The sequence below is a fragment of the Equus asinus genome, chromosome 1 (genome assembly GCF_041296235.1).
Source record: "Equus asinus isolate D_3611 breed Donkey chromosome 1, EquAss-T2T_v2, whole genome shotgun sequence".
NCBI classification, from domain to species: Eukaryota; Metazoa; Chordata; class Mammalia; order Perissodactyla; family Equidae; genus Equus; species Equus asinus.
Genome location: NC_091790.1, coordinates 140397019 through 140424749, shown reverse-complemented (window position 1 = coordinate 140424749; position 27731 = coordinate 140397019). Strand labels below are relative to the sequence as shown.

The window sequence follows — 27731 nt, the reverse complement described above, 5'->3', positions numbered from 1 at the left end:
CAGATCTGACGCCCCCTCCCCTCTCCTTCTTCCGAAGGGGTTCCATGACACCTGAGATTACTCATCAAAATGGAGCGAAGTGACTCATTCCTCGGACTTCGGCAACTTTTCTGCCCCTTGAGACGTCAGGATAAGTTGCACTTTTAAGGATGGCCAAATAACTTCAGGTATTAAGATACTGTCGTCGGAAATCACGCTAAGAAAGGAGTACTTCAAGTGGGGAGGCAGGCATGTTTTTCCTTCTATTTCCATTTGCAGAGTGTCTTAAGTGTTTCTGAGATATGGCGTCTTTCAATGAGCAGAACATCCTTCTCCCAAATCAGCTAGAATGCTGGCGTTTCTTCAGCTTTACGAAAGGATTTTCAGTCCCATAGTATTTCAGACGATGGCAGCAGATTTATTGTACGTTTTGGAGAAAAGAGAATTTAAACGTGACATTGCACGTAGAACTTTTATATCAGTGTCTTTCTAGGATATCTTCTGTTCCAAGCTTGCTAAGCCCTCTTCTTTACCACATCCGGGAGCAGGGCTTGGCGGAGGACGTTTTCGCTTCTCTCCTACCCTTTCTCGCTGCAGATTGAGAAAGCGGCTAGGGGGTGTACAGGATCCTTACCGGGTGTCGTTAAAGGACTGTACAGATCATTCATAGATTTCTCCTGTGAATGAAAATAAGTGTAGTGAAGATGCTAATTGGGTGGTCAGTAACAATGCGAAACTATTAGACAACCGCTGTATAGAAATCACAGATTTCCATGAGCCCGTGTTTGTCTTGCAGATACATTTCTTTCATCTCTAAGTGAATCAAATGACGTTGTATCTCGGGTGGAGTTTTCCTCTCTTTACTTTAGTAAGTATTATATTTTTCAATTAATTCTGATGTTTTTAGCATAGTGCATAAAAGAAATAATTTTTTGCAATTCATTTAAACTAGTAATTTTTTCCTCTAGTATTTGTCGTTCTTTCTTAAATAACCCTGAATTTTGAAGTGACCATGTATCTATCTCATTTCTTGAGGCCTAGCCTCCCAACGTGAGGCATTCTATTCTGTTTTTATAACTTTTTATATGAAAAATTATAAATATGTACAAAAGCGGAAAATCATCCCTTGAAAAAATTTGCAAGTTTCACCTACAAACCCTTATTTCCCCTCCACTCAGATTACTTCAAAGCAAATCCCAGACATCGTTTCAACTGTAAATATTTCATTATGTCTCTATAAATGGTAAGGATTATTTAAAGTAAAAACAAAACTACATCATTATTCCACCTAAAAGCAACATAAGGTAATTTTTTACCACATTAAATATCCAGTCAATATTCAAATATTCCTCATTGTTTCAGAAACCCCTCCCTCATACAGTTTGCTAGTTGGAATCAGAATTGTAATGAAGTCTATGCAATGCAAAAAGTTTCGTCCATCTCTTAAATCTCCCCTAATCTAGTTTTTTCTCGATTTCGCTTGCAGTTTGTGAATAAAACTGGTCAGTAAAGTGTACTAGATTCCAATCATTTCCTAAGGGTTTCTTTTAACATGTTCCTCTGTCCTGCCCGTTTTCTGTTAATTGGTAGTTGTATGGGGAAGCTTAATCCAGAGTGAGTTTGGTTTTCCTGACAAGGATACTTTACCTGTGTTGTTAGGAAGCACATGATATCTGTTTGTTTCTCTTATTGAGATGTTGGCAGCCACTGATGATCATTTTCTAGATCCATTAACTCGTTAGTACTTTCAAAATAGTGTCATGCTGATTTTATCATTCATTCTTTGTTTATAATCTGGACTATTTCTTCCATATAAAGAGAAACCTTTTCGTCAACAGCTGTTTAGTTCCTCCAAGACATAGTTAACAGGAAAGATGGGATAAGTGCTTGATTACATTGCTTTACTAATTTTAAAAATAACGAGCTGGTGTATGGCCTTTACTCCCATATTTAGGATTATTATGGCTTCATGGATTTAAACACATTTGACGTATTTTAACCCTTCAAAGAAGGATAGAAGCAGGCCTTCTTCAAATTGGTGCTCAAATTTTCTCATTTCTTGGCCAGCAGGTGACTTTTCCAATTGGCTCCTGAGACATTTGATACCCCTTAAATAGGCTTTAATGGCGTTCTTGGTTTTTGGTATGACAAGATATTCCAGGTTTAAGTTGCGTATTTCCTGCCCCAGACCTGCAAACTGCATTTAGGGAGCTCTTGTTTCCTTTGAATTAGAAATGATAATTAGAGATCATAATCTGGGCATTATGGGTGCACATTGCTACTGAGGTCTTCATTGTTTCAAGACCCTTTCAATGAATAGAGCTGAAAATGTGTGTGTGTGTGTGTGTGCTTGTAAAATTGTGAATGTGTACTGACACTTTTTATTCAAACCAGCATACTATAGGAACTTTCCTTGACCTCTTCTGTCTTCCATCCTTGATGTCTTGCATCTTTTCTTCCTTAACAAAAAATCCCAGTTCTCAGTGACATCAACATGATGACTCATTTGCTTTATCCCAGTAATGCCAACACAACATCAACAATATGATTATTGGAAACAGTTTAACAGTTTTTATTTGCAATCTTTAGGATATATCACACTAGGTATGTTCAGTCAACTTACTGTGTTTTAAAGTTGCTTTAAAAGTTCTTCTCTGTGTGGTTATGCTACCAACTTTTATACACATGGGTTCGTTTGCTCATTTTCCTCTTGAGTTTTAGGAATTGCTTTTTAAATTTAATTTAACTTTAGAATTATGTAAAATACATAGTTTCAAACTCAAATATTCAAAACATAATGCATTCGAAGAAGTGTAGTTTCAGTCGCTGTCTCTTACCCTCTTCCCTCTAGTAACCATTTCTTTTTAGGTTTCTAGTTTATCCTTCTATTGTTATTGTTGTTATTTTAATATAAGCATATTCATATCCTTCTCTGCTTTATAAAATTTTGTACTTAAATGGAGCATTTTAGATTTTTTTTTCGGTCTTTCAGTTGCTGATGTGGTTTATGAGGTAACAATGCAGACAGTTATTTCACAGTTTCTTCCTTTAGCCCAATGGAACCAGTGTATATAACTCTGCTCAGATACCATTTGTTGTAAATGTGCCATGGTACATAAAATAAAGGCTGTTTCATAGAATTTCAGTAATGAGATAAAGAAACTGATCAAAAAATACCTCTCTTACTTTTTCCAGTCATTCTTTAATTGCTAACAGTGCTCCTAGTAAGATCACGCACTTCCTGACACACTTTCTCCTTGAACATTGCAGGCTTTGGGATGTTTATATAGTTTGTTTTATTTGGGATATTTATACTCACTTGTTTCATTTCCTAGAACATCAAATTTGTTAAAATATACATATTAATAAAATACATATACATGAAAGTAGAATGGTGAAAAAGTAAGTAATTAATAAATCAGCTTTGTTTGTAAATTAAAAACCTGAAGAAAACTACGAAGACAAAATTGCTATCTTCATTTTCTCATAACCCGGAATGAACCAATGTTAACATCTTGATAGACTGCTTACAATTTTTAAAGGGAAAAATGTCATTGTTTTTGTAAAATAAGACATACTTATAAAAAATAAAGCAATGAAGAAAAGTACAGTTATGTGTTGTTTAAAAGATTACTCCAAACTCAGAAATTGCCTCCCTTAACTTTAAGAGAACATCATTGTGAATATCTTTCTATGCATATTATTCAGTTAGAAGAATAGAGCAATAGACAAATAAAAGTTATAAAAATAGGATGAGACCCTTGGAAGTATTTTTAAGGAAAGATAGTTATTTATATTTTATTTGACTTTAGTAGAAGAAAAACAAAAGCGAAAAATGTTTCTTCACCACAAGATATTTTTTCCATAAAAGAGCCCATTAATGCATTCCTAAAACAAGATTTAGGAATAAACATTAAGAGGCTAGCATGTAACATATAAAAAAAATAGATATTTAGACAATATCTATTTATTCCCTGTTTCGAAAGATGAGAACTTTTAAACTTCCTCCCATCTCCCCTTCCCCCCTCCCAATTTTTGCAGTTATATGATTATTTTAACGTTATGCAGGTTTATAAATTCACATTGAATTTTGCTACCATACTTTCAATAGTTGTCTACTATTCATTCTATGTTTAAACAGATTCATTGTTCACCACTAGTCCTTTTAATCTAGCTTTGCCATTCTCGAGTTTTTTTAATCATCTCTTATTTGGCTGGATGTCATTGTCAAGCAAATTTTTCTTCCTCCCGAAGAAATCATACATATTTCATTCCCTGAGTTCTTTCATGCTAGCAAATGTCTCTCAGTGGCTTCTATGCTCAAATGACATCTTGATCAGTTACAATATTTTAAAATTAAATTTCATTTTTCTCAGTGCTTTATGGACATTGCTCCTTTGGTGGAATTGAGTGCTGTGGAGAATTCTGAGGTGGGATTGTTTTTCCCCCTGCTTGAATGAGATTTGCTGTTTTGCTCCAATATCTGAGGAATTCTTTGTTTATCCTTGATATTCAGTAGTTCCATCAGGATGTGTCTTGTTATTGATCATCCTACATCTAATTATCTTGAAGCGTCATGCAGTGTTTTTGCTTTGGAAATTATTCTCTTTCTTCATTTTAGGGAAATTCTATTGTTTTTGTCTTTGAATGTATCTTTGAAATGGAAATTCCACTTTGAGAATATTATGGTCTTTTTCTCTGGATCATAACATATTTTAATATATATAAAATATTGTAGGGGCTGGCCCAGTGGTGCAGCGGTTAAGTGCACACGTTCCACTTTGGCAGCCCGGGGTTGGCCGGTTCAGATCCTGGGTGCTGACATGGCACCACTTGGCAAGCCATGCTGTGGTAGGCGTCCCACACATAAAGTAGAGGAAGATGGGCATGGATGTTCACTCAGGGCCAGTCTTCCTCAGCAAAAAGAGGATGATTGGCAGCAGATGTTAGCTCAGGGCTAATCTTCCTCAAAAAAAAAAATTGTAATATATATGGTGTCATTCTATAATACTTTTCCAGCTTTCTTTAATTCTTTGCCCTTTTCATCTCCATTCACTTAGATTATTTTAACTCCTTCCTTCCCTTCTTTGTGTCAGTATTTCACTTTTGTGTCAGTAATTCATCTTGCTGTTTCTAATTTACTTATTTCCATAATCATGTTGCAGAGTCCCCAATTTGTTCTCATATACAAGTCATTTCCTTTTTCATCTCATTTAATTGCTTTATTGATATGCGCTTATTTTATTGAATTCATGTTCTTATTAAGATGTTCTTAGTATGAAGTAATTAAGGGAATTTCCTTCTGTTTCCTGAGTTATGTTTTATTTTAGTTCAGTGGTAAAATGCATGAGTTTTGAGCAAGTGCTACCAATTTTAATACTGGCTTAGCCACTTGCTAGCCGTGTGGCCTTGAACAAATTACTTAAGCACCGTCTGCCTCCATTTTCTAATCTGTCAAATAATAACTGTTACTTACCTCATAAGGTTGCTGTGGGGATTAAATGAGCAAACGCATGTGAAGTGTAAAGAACAGTGCCTAGCATATGCAGTGAACGTCAACTGTTCTGCTTCTAGGTGGCTCCCTTTGTGTATATGTATCTGTGTGTGTTAATGGTTAATTTTGTGTGTCAACCTGGGGCCAGGCTATGTTGCCTAGTTGATGGGTCAAACACCAGTCTGGAAGTTGCCGTGAAGATTTTTTTTTTGGATGTGATTCATATTTGAATCAGTAGACTTAGAGTAAAGCCATTACTCTCTGTTATATAAGTGGGCTTCATCCAATCAGTTAAAGGTTTTAAGGAAGAAAGACTGCGGAATTCTGCTTCTAGCCTGCCTTTGGACTCAAGACATCAATTTTTTCCAAATTTCTAGACTTCCAGGCTACCCTATCGATTTCGTATTTGCCAGTCCCCACAATCATGTGAGCTAATTCTTTAAAACCCTTAATTAATTCCTTAAAATCAATCTCTCTTCTCTCCTTCTTCACACACGTGCGCATACAACACACATCTTATTGGTTCTGTTTCCCTGGAGAATCCTAACACAGTGTATAATATGTTTGCATAGTTTCCAGGGCAGTCTCTCCATCTTGATGTTGCTTGGGTGACTCTGGGCAGAGAGAGTGAGAATGACTCCTTGACTGTTCCTATAATATTAGAAGTTTTTTTCCCCTCTGAGGGCTGGAATTTTGTGTTCTGTTTGCGTTTCTTAGCCCGAAGGAATGACAGAGGGAGAAGGCACTTGGATGAGGTCTGATGCAGTCTGAATACCCAGACTCTGCTCTTTCCCTTGAGATTTTGTGCAAGGTCTTGTTCCATGTCAACTCCATGTCAGTTCCCTCGTTGGAGGGTCTGTTCCTTTCTTGCAAGGGAACCCCTTGGTCTTTGATCTCTGTGTGGCCTGGAGCCTCCCTCCTCTGCTCTTAAAGAGTCATCTCTGTTCTTCTCTTCCCTGGTGTCACCAGTTTCTCTCAGCCACCTTTATCCCTTGCGTTTTGGAAGAAAATAATGATCTGCCCACTCAGTTTTCTCTCTCCATGTGTAGCATCATTGAGAATGCTCAGAATTTTGTGAATTTACAGATAAAACTTTGGAAGGTGATGGTACGATTAGGAGGACATGGGCTCTGTGGAGCTGGGCTGTGATGGGCCTCTCTGCTTTGCTCCAGAATTTTCTGTTTCTTCCATTGGCTACAGTTCTTGAAGTTTATTGCATTAACTAGATTGTGACTTTGAATTTGTGTGGTTTCTGATTGTGGATTTCAATTTTTTCCCGGAATTAACAATTTTTACTTTATTTTGTAGGTCTTGGAAAATGCCTAGAATAGTATCATGTTCACATTACCTGACTAGTAAATGTGGCATTGTTGGCTATCATCTATATCAAGTGGATGCATCAATTCTTCACTGTTTTGTTGCTCCAGATTCCAGAACTTTAGAAAATGCTCTGGAACATAGCTGCTGCTGCAAATATTATATTGGTAGAACATGTCTGTAAGGCGAAGTCCCTTCCTTCTCTCCTCTCTGACACATGGCTTACCTTTTACATGGGAAACCTTGCTGCTATGATCACTTCTTTTTATTTGTTGCCTTATGGGAATTCTAACTTGCTCTATGAATTTTTTAGTTGAGTACCCTCATGTCAATCACTCTTAAAATCCTTCTAGTCTACACTATGTTACCCGTGTCCGGTATTTTAACATGCAGCCGTTTGATTCCACAACTCATTTGCAGTAAGACAATTTTGCTGTGAAAGATAAAATAACTGGTTGACAGTTTGGGTTTCATGATGGTTTCATTTAGTTACAAGTGGTTTTCATAATGACACATGAAAAATGAATAACAAAATTAAAAAGACAACAATGAAAAATGAAAATACAAATTATTTAAATACAAATATTTGAATATTTAAATGTGTGTAGATTCATGGCATTACTGTGCAAAGAACTGATTTGATTTTGTGGATTGTTACCTAAGCACTTTGTCTTCAAAGTCTTTTGTCCATAGTATTGTACGTTTTTTTTTGCTTGTTAATTTTTCTCCACTTTCTGCCGTGCACTTTTTTCTTCTAAAATTTCTTTCTTCATTAAGAGAGGTATCAGTTTCATCCAAATATTAGGATGCATATTTGTAACCAAATGAAACCAGATGAACAGAATGAAAACCATTCGTAACCACATGAAACCATAATGAATGAAACCCCAAACTGCCGACCAGTTATATTATCTTTTACGGTAAAATTGCCCCTACAGCCAATTAGTTGTGTGGTGAAACTGCTTGTGACAAAGATTCTTACAGCGAAAATACCTAGAGCTATTTTTACCAGGTCCTGAGTTATTAAGCATCTGCCGCTGTATGGGAAGAGACACCACGACAGAGGCAAAGGCAGAGTTACAAGCTTCTGCGCCGTCTGAGGTAGGCTAGAGGGGATGTTAAGCGGTTATACTCAAAACCAGGTAATATATGGTTGCTTCATGGAATTTGAATCCCCTGCATCTGAATCTAATTACTGCCTTCTATGTTTCATGATGCTGCCTCTTCAGGAGTTTAGTCTCGTGTTGCCATCCCTTTGTCCAGAAAGCCACTTCTTATGGGAAACTCATTTTAGTTCCTTGTATGGTGAAGTCAGAAGTGGGCACACTACTGGAAAAAGGGCACAATATTCCAACCCTCCAACCTTCTGCACATACCATAGGAAAATTAATTCAATAAACATTTATTTAATGTTTGCTATTTGCCAAGCAAATACAGTGCTGGGAATACAGAGATGGGATGGGTCAGTTTTTGCCCCAGCAGTACTCAAGAAAGTCAGGGAGGCAGGACGTATAAGAGATGCTGTAACAGAGGAGCAAACCTTGTATTATGGGAGCATGGAATGAAATTTCCCTAGATGGGAGGGGATGGGATAGAAGGAATTCCAGGGAGAGAGAACAGGTTAAGCAAAGGCAGAGAGGTAAGGATATGCACTGGCTGTCCATTGGAGAAGCCAGAGCGAAGGTGGCAAATGTTGCAGGGGACGGGGATTGGGAGGGGTAAAACCAGGTGAAGTCAACTGACATCAACTCTTTGTTCAGTCTAAACGTCAACAAATTCTATCAGCAAGCAAAGATTACTTACTCTGAAAGAAGAGCAAAGCTCGTAGATGTTTTTCACCTTATAAACTCCTAGTCATTGGTGTTTCTTGAATAAAAAAATTAGGAGTTTTGTGGTTTTTTGAGCCATTCACATACAGTCAAGGATAACAGTTTTAAAAAATATTTAATAAATGTGTTTTCTTTCCATTGCTTCTGGGTGCAATTAAGAAATTCACATCGTACATACTTGCCAAAAGACAGAAGATAATCTCCTTTTCAACATGACTCTGCAATCTTAAAATAATAAGCCAGAGTAATAAGTCTACTGAAAATACTCCTAATCAGATATCAGGGCAGCTGAACGGGATCCTTAAAGGTCAAAAATTCAATTAAAATTAGGTACAGCCAGCCCGATTGTCTTAGAAAAATGGCAAATTTGTAACACATCATAGAAACACCAGTTAAAAATCAGGAAAGAAATCATTTGAACTAGATTAATAATGAGAACGTTAAGATTTCGATTCATCAGCTACCCTAAAACAGAGAAGTGTATTTTTCAAAGTCAAACTGAAAAACCCAGTTGTGGAGTCATTCCTTATTCATTTTTTCCTCCAGGCAGTAGTTTAATAGTTAATGTATCAGAAAAATGACTCTGAACTCTTTGCCAGCTGAAAGTGTAGTCCACGCTGGAACCTTTCCTTCCCGATTGTCATCAACAAGCACTCTACTGACGCTGCTTCCATTGAAGTCTATAGTAAATGGGTTTTGAACTCAGGCTGTCTGGTTCCAGAGTCCATGCCACTAACTCTGACCGACTGTGTTGTCTGTACTGCTGTAGAGTTGATATCACTAGTGTGCTGAGAGTTTGGGTGGGGGATGTCTAAGGGAACCACCAAGCATCTATTCTTATTTTCTAAGTTCTATTTCTGAATCAAATCAAGTCACTGTAAAACTCATTATTTGGGCTTCACTACTACTTTCTGCAAAAATGCTATCACAGGTGCACCATATGTCTTCAATTTTAATTGGGTGTTTGGATATAAGACATATATGAATATTTGATATAAAAAATTGTTTATGAGGAGTATATATATATATATATATATATGTATATAATTGGAGATATATTGGAGATATATATGTATCTCCAATAGCTGTTATGGCATAGTTTACTGTGCCCTTTAATGTTTCTTATATAAAAGACTGTGAGATTTATTTCTTTTATAATTCAGTGTATCTCCCCTGGAAAACTAATATGTCTCCTTATATCAGATGGGAGCTATATAATCCAACATTTTCATCTCTTTCCCCTTGTTTATATTTTATTTATCTTGGCTGTCAGAGAACTCAAAGCTAACTTTTGGACTCAATTGTACCAACTTCCTAGTCTAGTCTAGTCTAATTACTCAACATTTCCCTTTAAAATTTGGTTCTTATTCTTATGGTTTAATGGTTAAACTTATTTTGTATTGTTTATGTTGTTTATTATAAACAGCCTCAAGTTATATATAGATATAGATATATAAATGTATAGATATGTCCAACCAAAAGACCTATTGAGTTTACATTTCTTATCATTAAAATACTACTAACCCTGGACCAAGTCTTCCTTATCTCTTTCTGTATGATTTGAATAATTTGCTAACAATTTCCCCTGACTCCTGACACACCCCTCTCTAATTTTCCCAGTGCAACATGTTTATAGCACAACTCTGGTTATATTATTCTGCTCTTCAAAACTCGTCAGTAATTTCGTACTTTTCACTAAAGTAAATACAGTCTCCTTAGCTCATTACTTAAGATATTCACTAATATGGTCTCAACCCACCTTTTTAGGTTTTTTTCCCTCTAGTCTTCCTCTTTGAAATTTATAATGTAGCACCCTTGGGTACTTATGGTCAATCTAATTGCTCTAGCCAGAAACCTGAGCATCAAAGTTAGTTCTCCCCTCTTTCATCATCATGTCCCCTGGTCCAATCCATCGATTAGGATCCTTGCTTTTAAATGTATCCCAAGCATGAGTTTGAGTACAATCAATTGGAGATTATAAGAATGTAGATAGTGGAATGAAACATAGACGTTGCAGTAAGAGGGACCTGGTTTATAGTCTGGTTTTTATCATATACTAGCTGTTTGACCTTGGGCATATAACTTAATATCTGGTTCTGTATGCGTGTGTGTGTGTGTTTAATATGCCTACATTGTGATGTGCCTACTGGGTTTTTGTGATGATAACGTGAACTCATACTGTAAAACATATGGTATAGTACCTGGGAAACAAACAGTAGACAGTAAATTGCAAATGCGATTGTATCATTATTATTCACTCTAAACGAAGTATTCAGGTGTTTTAGGGGAAATGTAGCACTTCGCTGAGACACATATCTTGGTATGGAGAATATTTCCAGGGAGCAGTTAGCTCTGTATACATGAATGAAATTAATTTGCTCAACAGTCAATTTCTGTAAATGAAACCAAATCCAATGTATCTTTACTTTTCTTATTGTGTGTCTAAGCTTGCAGCATTGGCTTGTATTTTATGAATAAGGCTTCATGAGTTTGGATAACATAATTAAGGCATAGCTCACTTTAAACAAACTGGGATTGAAAAGGCAATGGGAGCAACTGCCCAAAGAGGCTGGGCCGTATAAAAATGTAAAGAATAGTGAGAATAATGATAGTTGTTTTTAAATGAGTGCTTACCAAGTGCCAGATGTGTGTTCAGTGCCCTATTTCATTTAATTCCTGTAGCACCCCTTTAACACAAATACTATGATTCTTTGTGTCTTATTGACAAGGCAACGGAGGCTTTGGGAGATTAATTCAACCTAAGCTCAAAAAGAGAGTCGATGAAGGAGATGGATCCATTTAGGATGATTTTATGCTCTATAAGTCACCACCTTTCCACACTCTGGAACTACAGCAAAACTTGTATCTTAGGTTTCCAATAGCGACTTGTTTTTGTGTCAGCATCAATTCTTGAGTCTGAGGAATGATGAAGCAGGAAGTAGTGATGTTAGGATATAAAGCCAGGTTGTTTGACTTTTTTCTTCCTAATATTTTAAAACTTTTTATTTGCATATTTAAAAAGTTGTGCATTCCAATAATTAAAATCATTTGAATAACAACAAAAAAAAATGGCACTCTGATTAAATTGCATTTTACAGCCTGCAGGACATCTTGGACCAGCTTGGTTTTTACTTGAAAATGACTGTGGGTCCACCCAGCTGCTGCTTCACTGACAGGCAAGCACTTTTCCTTCCCTGCCAGCCAGGCCCGCCAGGAAGGGACAGGCCTTCCTGGTCAGTAGTTCTCGATTCTTTGATGTGAAAGGAGCAGCTCCGTCATCTAAATCTGATCCAACCTCTTTGCATCTTAACAAAGTTAAACAGCTAAAAGGAGTAACCTAAGGCAATGCTTGTGGAATGGGCAGGGCATATTGGCCGCATGCGTCATTAGGATTCGTCTGTTCGTCTGTTTGCTTCACCAGTTCGATCATTTCTTTGGAAGGCAGTAGATTTTTCTCTTGTGTGTCTGCCTTCTTCAGTTTCAGCTTATCAGATTTCTCGATCTCAGCCTGATCGGGTGTGTCAGACGTGGTTGCAGTGAAAGCAGAGCGAGGCAGGCAAGCGAGCAGAATCCAGTTTGAGAGTCTCTTTTGACTATTAAGCACTTACCGTTCAGCCGAAAACATGGAGAGAATACATAGAAACAATTTTTGGCAGTTGAAGACAATGAGCTATATTTACTGCCTTCCTTACTATTAAGTACTGACTCTGTACGTGGTAAAGCATGTGTGTGTAGTTGTCTAATTACCTCAGTTTTTTTCCTTTTTTCCTAACAGTTGTATATCTCTTCATCTTCGAATTCTTGGTTGGGGTTTTAGCCCAACTGACACTTCTCAGCCACAAAGTCAGGAGCATATACTCTTGTGCTCATCATGGAGCATGACTAATGGAAACAGAGTTAACAGGTCTTACTCACAGCCAAGCCTTGACTGTCTACAAGATTTGTTTCCAGTTGGATAGGCAGAGGAAAGAGGAAAGGTTACAGTGGGGGTATTAAATTCTAACCTCCTGGGGTTCAGTGATGATTTAAAAAGCAACACTCTAAAAAGTGACACTCATAAAAAGTAAGTCATTATGCTGTACATCTTAAACTCATACAGTGCTGTATGTCCATTATATCTCAATAAAACTGAAAGAAAAAAAAGCAATGCTCTTTGCCAAAGCTTAAAACCTTTTTTTTTCCTGAGGAAGATTAGCCCTGAGCTAACATCTGTTGCCAATCTTCCTCTTTTTTTGCTTGAGGAAGATTAACCTTGAGCTAACATCTGTGCCAATCTGCCTCCACTTTATATGTGGGCTGCCAGCACAACGTGGCTGACACGTGACCTAGGTCTGCACTGGCATCTGAACCTGCGAACCCTGCCCACCAAATTGGAGCATGCCGAACTTAACCCCTACATCACAGGGCTGGCCCCTTAAAAAACTTTTAAAACTGAAATAAACCTGTGAACAGTCTTTCCTGTGAAAGAAAGAAAAAAAAAATCCTCAAGGGCCTTGAAAATCTCACATGACAAATGAAGATATTTTTCTTAAAAAGAGAGTAAGCAAGAAGCCAATTACACTCTAGGATAAATCAAAACAAGAATAAGAAAAGAAATGTTATCTTAATGATTGTTCTGCATTGAAAAATATGTAGCTAGTCATAATAATGTAAACTTTTTTGATGTTTAACTTCTAGAACAATGTGTTGACAGAACACAGAAGACCAGATGGTGGTTACAGAACAGCATGCTCATGTTGTCAATCTTGTTTTTTTCCTTTGAGGAAGATTTGCCCTGAGCTAACATCCGTGTCCATCTTCCTCTACTTTATATGTGGGATGCCTGCCACAGCATGGCTTGATAAGTGGTGTGTAGGTCCACACCCAGAATCTGAACCAGTGAACCCTGGGCCGCTGAAGACGAACCAGCAAACTTAACCACTGCGCCAGCAGGCTGGCCCCTCATGTTATCAATCTCGACAGTACAAAGTTAAGAGTAAGGGTGACAGAAGTTAAGAGGTGAAGGTGGGGTGGAGGAGAGCTGAAGAGAAGACTAGGAAAGGCAATAGCTTAACATACTAAATGGCAAGTGAGAAATGCTCTCCATAGTGGATGGAGCAAGGAATCCAGGAAGTATGCCACGGTAGCCAATAAAGAAAAAGAAAGCCGTCCAAACTGGGATGATGAGAAAAGGGAGGTAAGTGATAGTAGAGTGACATAAATCTTTGTCTATCATAGCACAAAGTTAATGGGAAATATTGGGAATTGATAAAACAACGAGCTCATGAAGCATATTGTTTAGAGAGAGAATAGGAGCACCGGCATGAACAGCTAGGGGCTGAGTCTGGTGGCAGAAAAGGATGGGGCTGGGGACTGCTGCTTGTAACCAGCATGTACATTTTTGACTTTGATAAACAAATATTAAACATTAGTATTGAAAGAGATGTTATAGAAAATTATTTTCTGGTTATATTCCTTTAAGTCCTTCTTGCACTTTTTTTTTTAGTATAAAGGAGCATTGGGTTATTCACCTTTTTATGTGTTTATATGGACTTGGAAAGATAGTATATCTATATGGGCATAAGAAGAGCAAGGTTGTCATTTTTTTATTATGATACAAAAATGACCAGGAAAATGCCGTTCTGACTATAGATAGGCAGGAGGAACAAGCAACAAGCCTGAGGCCACCATTTCTAGAGGCATCATGATGAGGAATAGCAGTGGCTGAGGGTGGGGAGCAGGCAGCTCAGCGTAGGCCAGGGTGAGTGGGCACCAGGAGCAAAATGCAGATGAGGTGAGTTGCCCCTCAGACAGTGCCAGTGGGGCCTGACGACAACTGCAGGCAGCCCTCCCCAACCTCTCTGCATAGACGCAGCACCAGGAAGCAGTCTTTTCCTGACTGGAGAAGGAGAGAGAGTCCTGACCTGATTGAGATAACCTGGAATCAATTAAATAGCTTCTTCTGTCCTCAGGTGGAACGAGGAATTGAAATGCAGATGAAGTTGAGTTCAAGAAAAATCACGTTTCTTATGCAGCTGATGGAAAGATTCATACATTCTTGTGATGCTGGTCGGTGGGGAGGTAGGCATTGCAGGAGGCTGTGTGGTTCTGTAGTACTGCTCCTAAGCAAACTCCACGTTGCTGCCCTGGGGAGGACAAAAGGCTGATTCGCTGAAAGAATCATTAACAGAGATGGCGGAAGGAGGTAAGTAACCAGAAGACAGATGGAGAAGTATTGTGGGAATTTTCAGAAAGGTATCATGGATTACTTAGAACTGTGGTGATTTACCCAGAAGAGATACCGGTTGAGCATGGCCTTGAAGAAATGGTAGGATTTAAATCAATTCTAGGTTTATTATTTATATGTAATATAAAGACGGAAGCCCAATTGACAACATGCGTAAGTATCCCATTATTGGGATTAAAAAGAGAAGAATTAAAATTTAAGTACAGGTAAGAATTCTTAGTTATGTTATTGGATAATACACGTTCTTCCAAAGAAATCACTGAGATACTCCTCACAAGAAATATTTAAAATTGGAAAACTGGAAATGTTCATAGACTACTTACATTGGGAGCTTTTATCATTGGCAGCAAATTAGACAGCACATGAGTAAGTCTTTGAAGCTTCTATAGTCAAAACAACAAATGGGGAGTTTTGACTTTAAACAATTCTTAAAATAAAATTCACTTTCTATGTTTGTTTGTATTTGCTATAAAATTTATGTTTGTCAAAAGTCTATTTTCTTCCTAAAATATTGGCATCTGAGCTAACATCTGTTGCCAATCTTTTTTTTTCTTCTTCTCCCCAAAGCTCCCCCCAGTACATAGTTGTATATTCTAGTTGTGAATGCCTCTGGTTGTGCTATATGGGACGCCGCCTCCGCATGGCCTGATGAGCAGTGCTATGTGCACGCCCAGGATCCAAACCAGCGAAACCCCAGGCCACCCAATTGGAGCATACGAAGTTAACTGCCTGGCCACAGGGCTGGCCCCAAAACAGTCTATTTTTTAAAGAGAGAAGAAAATGACTATTCTTTTTACTTTGGGGGAGATAGTTCCTTTTATTTTAGTTTTGACACAGGAAAAGATAAAAATGCTACTTTCCATTCCATTTGGTGCTCTATCTTGCAATTCACAAAGGAGAGAAATGGGAAAATAATGGATCTGGAGAATATAGATTTTTCTGTACTTCCTTCTGGGCTGCCTTTGCTTGAAGTTCCTGGGTAATTTTAACTAATCCAGCAAAATTATGGGCAAATGAAACCTTTCTGTTGTTAGCTCTCACTCTTAGCCTATATTTTCAGTATATCTTAAGTGATGTCTTCTCTGGGGGTGAAGGGAGCCTGTGTTTTCTCTGATGCTAAGATTATCAGGTAAAAAGTCACGATAACTAACCAAACTAATATGTCTTTCATCTTTCCAGCCTCAGTCGTTATTTGGATAAATTTAACTTTTTAAGATCTACTCAAATGGATTGGGTAGGTGGATACCACTGTGATCTGTTATGGTTAGTGATTTCTCTCCCGGTGTTTCTTTTCATTCAAAAGATGTTTTGAGCCCCTATAATGTGCTAGGCACTAGGGATATTGCAAGTGGAGACATTGTCCTTACCTTGATGAGGCTTATATTTTAGTGGGGAAACAGAAACCAGCAAAAAATAAATAAATAGATAGATAAACAAATGAAACAAAAGTGATTACAGATTGCAGTAAGTATGTTTTAGGAAATGAAAAGTGTGATGGTTAAGTGCTTAAGGGAAGTTTCTTTGAGGATATTTTCGCTGCCTGTGAAATATCAAAAGCTGACTGTCATGTAAAGTTAGATGAGGTGTTTTCTAGAAGGCGAGGACAGCAGGTGCAAAGGCCCTGTGGACAGTCAGCCGTGGAATTCTGGCACAAGATATGGCTTGATGTGGTTGACAGGGGCTAGATGATGTGGGGTGTTAGGTGGTGACATGGAGCTAGGGCATGATTTTAGGCATTCTGAAGGACATTGGAGGACCACTATAGTAGACATGTTAGTGTCCACCCCCCACCTGGGCTTCCTGCTTGTGGTGTGCTTTCCCTTCTAATACCCAGCTTCTAATCCATAGCTGCTGTGGGGCTACTGGAGGAACTTTGCCCTTAAGCACAGAGAGCCAGAAGGATGTGCCTGAGAATGCCCGCTTTGTCCATCCCCCAGCCTGTGACCAGGGACTGCCAAGTGAGGGACCACTAAGGCCCAGCTCCCTTGCTTTGGGTCTGATTAGAACTACTCTGAGTTGGTGGTGTGCCTTATATTCCAGAGATCCTCTGTGGGATCAGGCAAAAGCTGTCCTCCTCAGGACTTGACCTGAGATCTCACCCTTCTTGACTCCCTCCTCTCCTTGCCTGCCCCAGACTCCTTTATAGGTTCCTTCTGGGATCATTTCCCTAATAAAGCACCTGTACGTGAATAGTGGCCTCAGGGTCTGCTTCTGAAGAATTCAACCTTAGACAGTCACTCTGCTATTATTTAGAGGTTGGACTGGGCAGAGATGGTTTAAATCCAGCTTCAGCCTCTTACCAGCTGTGTGTCCTTGGACAAATGTCTTCACCTCTCTGTACCTGTTTCTTCCACACAATCATTCAATACAAACATTCAGTGGATATTTACTGAATGCCTACTGTGTTCCAGGCACTGTTATAACACTAGGAGTTTAACTGAACAAAACAGAAAGACCCTGGTCCTTGTGGAGCTTATATTCTTGAGTGGACGGCAGAAACAATAAACAAAACCTAATAAAGAAACAAGCCTACAAACCAACAAATAATATAGGATCGAAGAAGATAATAACTGTCAGAAAAAATAGAGCAGAATAAAGGGAACAAAGAATACCGTGGGAGCGGGATGGGTGTTGCAATTTTCAAAATGATGTTCTCTCTGGGAAGCTGTCACTGGAGCGTGTGAAATGGTGAGTGCAGGACCCAGGAGGATGAGGGTGCTGTTGTGTTTGAAGGATGGCAGGAAGGCCAGGGTGGCTGGAGTGCAGCAGGGAAGGAGAGAGGAGGAGGAAGTGAAGTCAGAGAGAGAACAGAGGGCCAGATCCTGGAGGAACCTGGAGGCCACTGGAAACTTTGGCTTTTACTGTTAGAAAGACTGGGCACCACTGAGGGGTTTTGAACAGGGCAGTGACATAATCTGACTTAGGGTATTCAAAAGTCACTCAGGGGCAGGACCCGGTTGCCTAGTGGTTAAGTTCAGTACACTCCGCTTCAGCGGCCCAGGTTCGGTTCCCGGGCATGGCTTTACACCACTCATCTGTTAGTGGCCATGCTGTGGTGGCAGCTCACATACAAAAAGAAGAAGATTGGTAGCAGGTGTTAGCTCAGGGCAAATCTTCCTCAGCAAAAAAACAAACAGAAAAACAAAAAGTCACTATGACTGCTGTGTCGTGAATAGGTTGGGATTGTGTGGGGCAAGGGTGGACAGGCATTAAAAGTAGGATCTGCATTAAAGGTTAAAAGGATTAAATGAGTATCTTATTCAAGTGCTCAAATAATTGTAGCTATTATTGTTCCTGGATGCCACCTTTGATAGCAAATAGAGCGATTTTATTGAAAACTCTTTCTGCTAAATGTCACTCTAGTGGAGATCTGAACATTGACTCACTGTTCTCCAAAAAATTACTAATTAATTTGGGGCCTGGCAAAGAGAAGGCAATCACCCCTGATCCTTGGCTCCACTACACTCAGTAGAGCAGATCAGCTTACCTGACCTCCACAGCAGATGTCTGTTCTACTTTGAGATCGCTGGGAAGAAAGAGTGACTTAGAGTCTAGGTTAAAAAGGAGAGGTGAGATGCACTGTGGGAAAACTTGGCTTATTTCATAATTTCCCAGGGCAAGTTTAGTTTGAATAATGATTAAATTAGAACATGCTTGGAACAAGGACAAATGACTTGAAACAAGGAAGGACAGAGGACCCTTTACCTTTTAGGTTCAGTGTTTCCTGTTGTGATTTGAGGTCAGATTTTTAAAAATGAGAAAAGCAGAGAAAAAGTTAGGCATTTACTGCAAGAAAGAGGACTTTCACTTTCCTTCTAAAGCCTAGGTGTTAAGTGTAGGTCAAGTGTCCCTGTACTATAATATTTCATTAATTGATTGAGACACTTCCTCCTCCTCAGTGGATGGAGGCTATTAGTATTCAGCCAAGCATCCAAGTGTAGAGTACAAATACAAATGCTACAGGAACTCAAAGATGACAGAGGTGGCATTATTAACCTGATCGGGCCCCAGACAAGTAGTTCTTGGAAGGAAGAATGACTTGTGAACTTGGATGTGTGGAAAGGGAGGAGCACAGGAAAAGATGGAGAGGTGGGAACAGGGGGAGCGTATCCAAGGGATGACAAAGCACCTTGGTAGGTCTATGAAAAGTAGGGTTGGATACATGACTGCAAACCAACTAAAACTAGGAGGGTGGGTGTTCATAGGGATACACATTTGTGGTCACTGCTAGAATTTCAGATTAGAGATGCACCAATGAGCACTTTCTGGCCCTAGATTTTAAGCTTCACTTAGTAGACAGACATGATCTGAGGGTTAAATACATTGACTTTTTTAACAACAAATTCTCGATGAAATGGAAAGAGTCTATGAGATTTAAAGTCAGTTTGAGAGGCAGTGTGGCTGGAAAGCAGTATGTGAAGGGTGTCATGACAGCCTGAGTGCTTGTAAAGCATATTCTTATTTTTGCTTATTTATAATTTTTGAAAGTTTCTCAGGTTTCCACTTATTTTGAAACTCAACATGTAAAATGAAAAATCCTTAGAGACAGTGAACAAAATCTAGTAATTCTTTGCTACCACTGACATTCATGTGAATATCTGCTTGAGACTGAATAGGAGATGAATCCCCTTTATATATATTTCAGTTTATGAAATTTTGTTTTCTAAAGTTCTGCTCCTTTTTTTTCCTTTTCAGCTAAAGAATTTTTTCTGAAATATTTATGAGGGAGGCCAGTTATAATTAATGGTAGTATACTCTCTTACAACATCAATTTATTGCATTCTTAGCAACACCAAGTGCAATTAACATCCCTGAGGGATTCATCAAGTGTCTGCTACACTCTGCCATTTAATGACGAGACCAAAATATATTATTTCTCCATAGTCTTTCTTGGAGTAAAAGCAAAACTCTACTGTCCAGTGAAAAATATATGCTACATGACTGTGTTTGCTTTGTTTAGCACAGTATTTCCAGGACCTGGTATGTAGAGAACTTTCAACGAATACTTGTTGAATGAGTCAATTGGAGGATACATGGATTAATGGATGAGTTACTAAAAGGATGAATGAATAAATTCCCTGTTAATTTGCTTTACCCGCACCTCTAGAGAGATTATTTAGAATGTCCAGTTGTTTTCATTGCCTTTCAAGCACAGAGATTTCCTAACATCTTTTCTTACGTCTCCTATTTCTGAGTTTTGCAGAATGCTAGACCTCTATGGACAGAGTGGCATCTTTTGTGTGTCTCTTTGCTGCACTTATTAGTCCAGTAGGAAAGATGATCCCCTTTTCAGCATTTTCAAAGAAGGTTTGTCTTCACCCAGGTGCAGATTATATTTTCAAAGTTTGTCACATTTGCTAAGAAGAATTAAGTTAGTTCAAAATAATTAGTAATATGACAGACATGTGTCTAAAACGTTAGAATCTTTGCTCCTAGAAATATTTTAAATGCTTAAAGACACTCTAAGATCTTTCTTTCCTCCTCCTCCTCTCTTTTCTTCTCCTCCTTCTCTCCCTCATTCTCTCCATTCTTTCTCCCATTAACTGCCTATATCTTGTCATTGGATCTGGTAGCTTTAATTTTCTCCAAAGACACTTGTCTGAATGGAAAGAAAGATATCTCTTAATAATGGGACTTTCTCAGATTTATCAGCATCCGTATCTTTTCAGCAGTCCCTTCTGCGTATTAACATGATAGGATATACCATACTGTTAGAATCTGTGAATTTTATTTTTCTGAGTTAAGTGGCTGACTAGCTCAGTGGGAGTAATTTCTTATCACATCATTTTTCACAACCAGGAAAACCATGACTCAATAGCTTCTTGGACATGGTCTTGCTAAACAATGTAAGAGTGGTGAGGAATGCTTTAGTACTTTTTATAAAGCTTGTTTTCCCACTTTCCTTTATGTTATTTTCAATAGTTTCCTGGAATTAGAAAAGTTGTAGAATATCATCCATCTTCGCTCTTTTCTCTTTCCTGAAATCTTCTCTTGAAGAGGACCTTATCAGCTGCTGCATATCCTCCCTCCCTGTCTTCCCCTCCATCACCCCAACCTTGAAGAGCCTGTCTGCTAGATGGATCCATAGATGTAAACACTGCTTGTGGAGGAAAGAGAGAGGCAAGGGGTCCAAACGTCAGCTCCACTCATTGCCTAACTTCAGTGTGGGTTTTATGCAAAGCTGGAATAGAAGGCGTCCAATGTAGTGTGACTTGAAGTGCTCTGAAAACCTGCTTCCTCCACTAGGCTTTGTTCATAGAGTTGACACAATTCACTGGAGTCATTGGTGGATGCTTTGGGGACATAAAATCTGTTGTGGCTGTCCTCTCATATCTCATAATCTAAGAGTGGAGATTGACATGCTTATAAATTGTATAAGATAGAAAAATGTCACATTTAAGTGATATAATAGAGATAATGGATGAAGAGAGTTCACCCAGGGGATCAGGGAAGACCATATGGGGATTCAGGCATTCCCCTTTAGGATGCAGCTGTCCTAGAGGAATAATTTACCAGAGCATTCTTTGCCACTAACAATTTATCCCTCATTAATATGTTGATTACTTAATTGTTCTACAAGAGCAGAGAGTAAACTCCTAAGGGAGCAGTTCTAGAGACAGAAAAGTTTTTATTTATTTATTTTATTTTACTGAGGTCATAATAGGTTATAAAATTGTAAAATTTCAGTTGTACGTTATTATTTGTCAGTCACCATGTAAATGTGCCCCTTCACCCCTTATGCCCACCCCCCACCCCCTTCCCCCCTGGTAACCACTAATCTGTTCTCTTTGTCTGTGTGTTAGTTTATCTTCCACATATGCATGAAATCATATGGTGGTCAAGACAGAAAAGTTTTGATGGGGGGTAGGGGGAGCAAGGGAAGAGTGTTGCTGGAGGAATTGGCAAGGGAGTAAGTGAGTCAGGATCTAGGGTGGCGCTGTGGAGGAAGGATCTGGATAGGTTGAGGGTATCATGTGGGATGGAGTCAGGCAGGCTGAGGGAAGGCTGGAGATGGAAGATAGAGGTGAGAAGCAGGTTGCGAAAAGAATTGTTGGGGCAACCTGGTTCTGCTGAGGGCATCATTTCTACACCAGCAGTGTCGCTGTGAGTGGTAGGTAGCTATGCATAGACCTGCTTCCCTTGGGAGAAAAGCAAATGAAGGTACCTCTTGCCTCTTCAAATAATCTCTTGAAATTATTTAGGCTGCTCTCTCATTCGTCCTACAGGAAGTGGACTGCCATAAGCAGTGATTGAGACATTCTCAGGGCATGCAACTGTTGTTTCTCGAGTCACGTGATACTCTCAGTGACTTTAGAGTCTTTTTTTTAGTGAGTTAATAATCCTTTGATTTTTAAATTAATTAATGGTGTTTGAACGGATATGAAAACATTTTCCTATAGATAGTATTCTATCTGCTTTTTAATGTAAGATCTGTAAAGTTCAAGTGGATCTGGCAAATTGACCATCTCATAGAGGGAACTATTATTGCTCCTGTTGAGACGGAATGCTAAGGTGGTTGAACTTTTGCTCTGATTTGGTAATGTGCTTCATGAAGCCTCACAATAAAATGTGCCTGTTACCATTTTTGTGTTTTTGGTCTTTTTCTCTAGTTAGTGTGGGTATGTTTACACATAAACACACCCAAACATTTTACTTTTTCTGTTATTTGTGACACGGTATGTTTTTTCTTTAATACTTGTCACCAACCACGAAGATATATTAAAACTTAAAATTATCTCCTATGTCTAATAAGCTTAAATTTTAGGCCGGTTTCCATTAAAATGGATTTGAGGAGAACATGCATGTCTGTAATATCTTGGAATGTAACACATTATGCTCTGAGACGTCATTTAAACCTATATTTAGATCAACATTTTGAGAAGTGTAGAGGACAGGGAATGACTGTGGGGAGGAGAGAGAACTTTTTTTTCTTTTTCAAAAGCATGTGGGTTGCTATATTTTTATCTTTTTTTTTTTTTTTTAGTTTATGACAGTGTAGGCTCGGTGACTGTTAATGAAAGAAACAACACAGCACATATTCCGATGTGTTAGTGAAAATTATGTGCAGAAGACTCATTTTGTGCACTTGAAGGCATAAATAAATGTAGATTCATTACAATAAGATCTAGGCACCTTGTGAGAACACACATTCCCTTTTTAATGTAATGACTGGCAGTAATTGTTACTGATAATATTTCACGTTTCTCTGAATATGGGCAAGACACAGTGTTATGTGCTCTCTAGAAGACAGTTGCCATTCTTTCTGGACATTTGTGCCCTTCTTACATTTAATAAATTCCGATTTCAATGAGCCTCTACTTCCCACTGTAGAAAGAGAAATCTCTTTCCCATCTTCCACTTCATTGCAGTGTAAGAATTTGACCATTTGACATAGGCTCTATCAGTCAGAAGTTAGTGATGAGTGAAAAAGGTGCCAAACAAACTCCACTCTGCTTGCGTGGCAGTAGCTATTGCTGCCTCTGCAATTTCCGGAGGAAGCAGAGGTTTCAGTGGTAGCTCTCGGTGCCCAGCGTTGGTGGTGGTGGTGTTGTTTCTGCTTGATAGGGGTTAAAGTAGTGACTTCACAGGAAAGGGGCAGCATGATGTGGTGGCTAGAAGTGTCAGACTTTGGAACCACATGACCATCTGCGATTGAATCCCAGATTGTCCGCTTACCAGCTATGTTGACCTTGGGCCAGTTAATTAATCTCTCTGTGCTTCAATTTCATCATCTGTAAATTAGGAATAATAAAAGTAGCTATTACCTTGAATTATGAAGGTTAAATCAGTTAATATTTGTAACATGCTTAGAACAGTGTCTAAATCATAGTCAATACTCCAGCAACAGGAGAAAATTTCTCAAGTAAGTAAATTTCAAAGAGTCAGTGAGAGAAAATGAGATTGATTTGTGTTTACATGCTGATACCAGCCTGTTCTATGTGCTGGTTATAACTATAGTTCCTGAACTGTGTGCTAAACATTCTGAGTCACAGGGGTATGGCAGCATATTTTAAATTTTTGAGGGAAACACAGTGATACTTGCCATCTGTTAGATCATAAGATCTAACTACTTGAGAACTACTTGAGAGCTACTAATTCAAGGTGGTTCAAATTTCATTATTTTGTGCTATCTTTTTTGATAGTGTAATACATTTGCAAAGCTGGATTTTTGGCAGTTGCTGTGATAAAAAGCAAAATTATGTGAAAAATTAATGTGGAAGAGGAAATGAGAGTGGTGTTTTCTAATCTGATTCCAAGATTTGAGAAGTTGTACTGTGCCCTATAGATGCACATATCTCATTAGTAAATGGTTTTGTCTATACAAGAATAAAATAAAAATACTTTTTTCTTTCAGTAAAGTATACTACTTTTTCAAATGGCTACTAATTTTTTAGGGCTTAAATATTTATTAAGTTGTTTGAACTTAACTACTTAAACAACAGAACTGTTAGGTATTTCTTTTGTTCTAAAGACACTGTATAAAAATTACTCTGACAACAAGGATACTGTACGCCAAGGAAGATTGGAAACTTCTGAGTTACATTTTCAGCAACAAGCAGAATTCTCAGACTGGCACCATGGTCTATGGAGTGAGGAGAATATTAAGGGCTAAGTGGAAATCATTCACCCTTCCTACAGAAATAGATACCCAAAAGCAGGAGCACATCTCTAGGGAAAATTGCAGACATCGCTGCCATAAAGATTTGAAAGATAGAGGGATAGTGATGTTCATAATATTTCCACTTATCTCACTTGTTTGGCCACTACACGAGGCTGATGGATCATGAAGAGATTGAGCTTGAGTGTGGAGACGATGAGTCTATTTCTCTCGATTTCTGTGAAGGTTATCATCCAAAGATTACATGAAATCAAATTTCCAGTTAGATTTTTAGCCATCACAGGTAGTGTACGTTCAGACAAAGATCCCTGGGAGGCTTGGCTTGAGGTTATAAATTCTCTTGATGCTACTCTTGAGACAGGACAGTTTCCTTCTGTACTGGATTGGTGGTTGTTAGTTCGGCACCACTATCACAGATTCCTTCTATGTTCGGAGTTAAAGTTTACCAATGAGAATAATGTAGAAAAGCTTTGGATGAGGAGAGGAGGTGGAAGTGGTTACTCCTGGGAGGTGGTGAGATGAGGAGATGCTGCAGTTTGGTGAGTGCACTGGTTTTCACAGACATTGCAGCTTCCATAGCACTCTGCACAAATCACAGTTGTGGGGACATCACAGACATCCTCCTAAGCTCTAACACTCTGTGGTTGTAGACTTCACAGACCTCTCTGTGGGTTCCCAGACTCCTTTTGGGTCTCCGTGCGTGAGGCTTCTTGGACTCCTCCACTCCGCCATCTTTGGCTTTTCCTCTTATGCCAGTACTTCAGACTAAAGTGATTAGTGACTATTTCTCTCTTCTTCTAGATTCCTCCTTCCAGAGCTTTATTTTCCTATTACCTCCTGGATTCCTGTAAGCCATAATTCTTATTTTAAAACTGTTATTCCAGTAATACTAATTGTGAGTAATACTAATTGTCTCTGCTTCACTGACAAATACAATTTCATGGGAATGTAGAATTGGTTCTCTGATATGAGTAGATTTAAAGGCATTAATGACCCCATTGTCAGTGATAAATGGGAGTCTGGTAGTGCATGACATACAATGGCCAAATAGATACTTAAATAATGAACCTGTGGTCACCTGCAGTCAAATATTGATAGAAGTGACAGGTAGTCACTGCAATAGAGAATTATTGTGGGAATAAAGACTATAAGATTTGCAGGTGAGTTTGTAGCTTCTAAGTATGCTGGAGAACTTAGACAAAGAAAATCGTGGAATCAGAGCTTTGTATTTACAAGTCAAGGTTTAGGGTAAGGCCCAGAAAGTTTTCGTGATGGCTCTGAGAGAAATATATGTCTCATGTACCACATGGTCTAGATCCTGCAGGTGGCTGAATCACAACACAAATTGAATTTGCCATCTCATAAGATATTGCATTTTAAAGTTAGGGCATTAACGGGGAAAGGGTGAAACCCTGAAGGTTAAGATGGGGACATCTGGGCTTATTTCAAATTCTTCTGAGCCTCCTTTCCCAGTAGAAACATCCTTGTTCCCTTGTCTGAGGAAGTTAGCTTTCCCTTACCCGATGAGTCTATAATAAACTCTCCTGAGGTCTTAAAGAGAAATGTTGATCCTGCTCAACTTGCCCTCCTTATCTCTCATAGTTTCTAGACCTGTAACGGGGCTCAAATACAAACAAATTCCAAGAGGGCAGTTTCAAAAGATGTCTGAGAGAATCACCACAAACATCAAAAATTGAAAGACTTTGTCACATTGTATTGGCAGAAACATAGTGAATACATATGGAAATGAATCCTACATATGGAAATGAATCCTAAGTGTATTAGACCAGGGTAGAAAGAATATTCTGTTGGATTACACTGAATTTATTGATGTGAATGTGTCAACCAGAGATTCTGGTATCAATGTGTTAACTTAGGCTGCTGAGAGTGACTCTAACAATTTGCTTGGTGGTTTGACTGAAATCTACACCCAACAATTTCATATCTTAAATGAAGATGAGATGCCAGAACATCCTTGGTAGACTGTAGACAAAGTATGCAAAAGCTTAGGGAGATGGGAATTATTATGTACAAACTGCTCGACTACTTCTTAAGTGTGACTCCCAGATTGACTCAGAGAATACACCCTTCACCAAGGACTTCGAAAAGACATCAATGTGGGGAAAACCAGGATCCTTGAAAGGCTTTGGAGTGGCTGTTCTCTACCACTGTGGTTCACCAGTCAGAGTAGAGGCTTATGGAAGTCAGATGATTAATGACGTTTTGGTTCAGGTCCATCTCACAGTGGGCCCAGTGAGTCCATAAACCCACCTCTTGGTTAATTTCCCACTTACAGAATCCAGAGTTGGGATAGACTATTCAGTAATTAGCAGACTCCCCTTATTGGTTTATTGATCTGTGGACTGAGGGCTCCCATTGTAGGAAAGACCAAGTGGAAGACCTTAGAAATGCTTTTCCATACCATAATAATAAACGAAAGCAATTTCACATTTCTGGGAGGATTACAGAGATGAGTGCCCTCATCAACAACTTGCAGTGAATCAGCAATTGTTCCATCACATTCCAATTCAATTCACCTTTTTGACCTATACAGATTTAAAGAATGTGAGTAGATTGTCGTACCCTTAGTCAGATAATGACTCTTGTTGCTGCTGCTGCTCCAGATGTGGTTTCTTTACTGTGTTGAGAAAAACAACACAGCTCCTAGCTTTGCCTGCTAGTGTACTATCAGGCAAACTATATCCTGTATTTTAGTAGGGGCATTTGTTTGGATTATCTAAGGGAAATAGGGTTGCTTTTATTCGATGAAAGCAGAGAGAAAAGGACAGAGTATGCATGTAACCTGAAGATCCCCTGGAGTGCCTTGAAGTACTTCCATGCACAACGAGTGGCAAATGGTAACGGGAGATAGAGCAGCTTCATTCAGGCCCAGAATCAGATCCCTCAGGAATAAAAGTTTGGTATCACCGCATCAGGTGAAGACCACCACCAGCTCTGTTGCTGGTTTAAAGCAAAAACATGATGTACATTATAAAAGAAAAATCGTAAATATTAACTATTGCTTTGTGACTTGAAGACAAATGGACTGATTTGACAAATATATGTACTTAATTATACATATTTTCCTCTTTTTATCCTCTCCTTGTCCCCTATAATTTTATATAGAGTAAGCTGATGGTGATTTTTATAATCCATAGGTTACATGTTATTCAAGATGGGATTGTGAAGTGAAGGAGGAAAAAACATACCCCAGAGATCCTGGACTGAGAGCTGGATACAGTAAGGCATGTAGTTGCTGGAAAGTTT

At 38.7% G+C, this 27731-nt stretch overlaps 1 long non-coding RNA gene across 1 annotated transcript; it reads left to right on the top strand.

Annotated features, from left to right (window-relative positions):
- Positions 1-32: 32 nt before the first annotated feature.
- On the top strand, positions 33-27731 carry LOC123284446 (uncharacterized). The gene is made up of 3 exons (XR_011503163.1): positions 33-167; positions 776-847; positions 27623-27731. It is a non-coding gene; the product is annotated as an uncharacterized lncRNA (long non-coding RNA).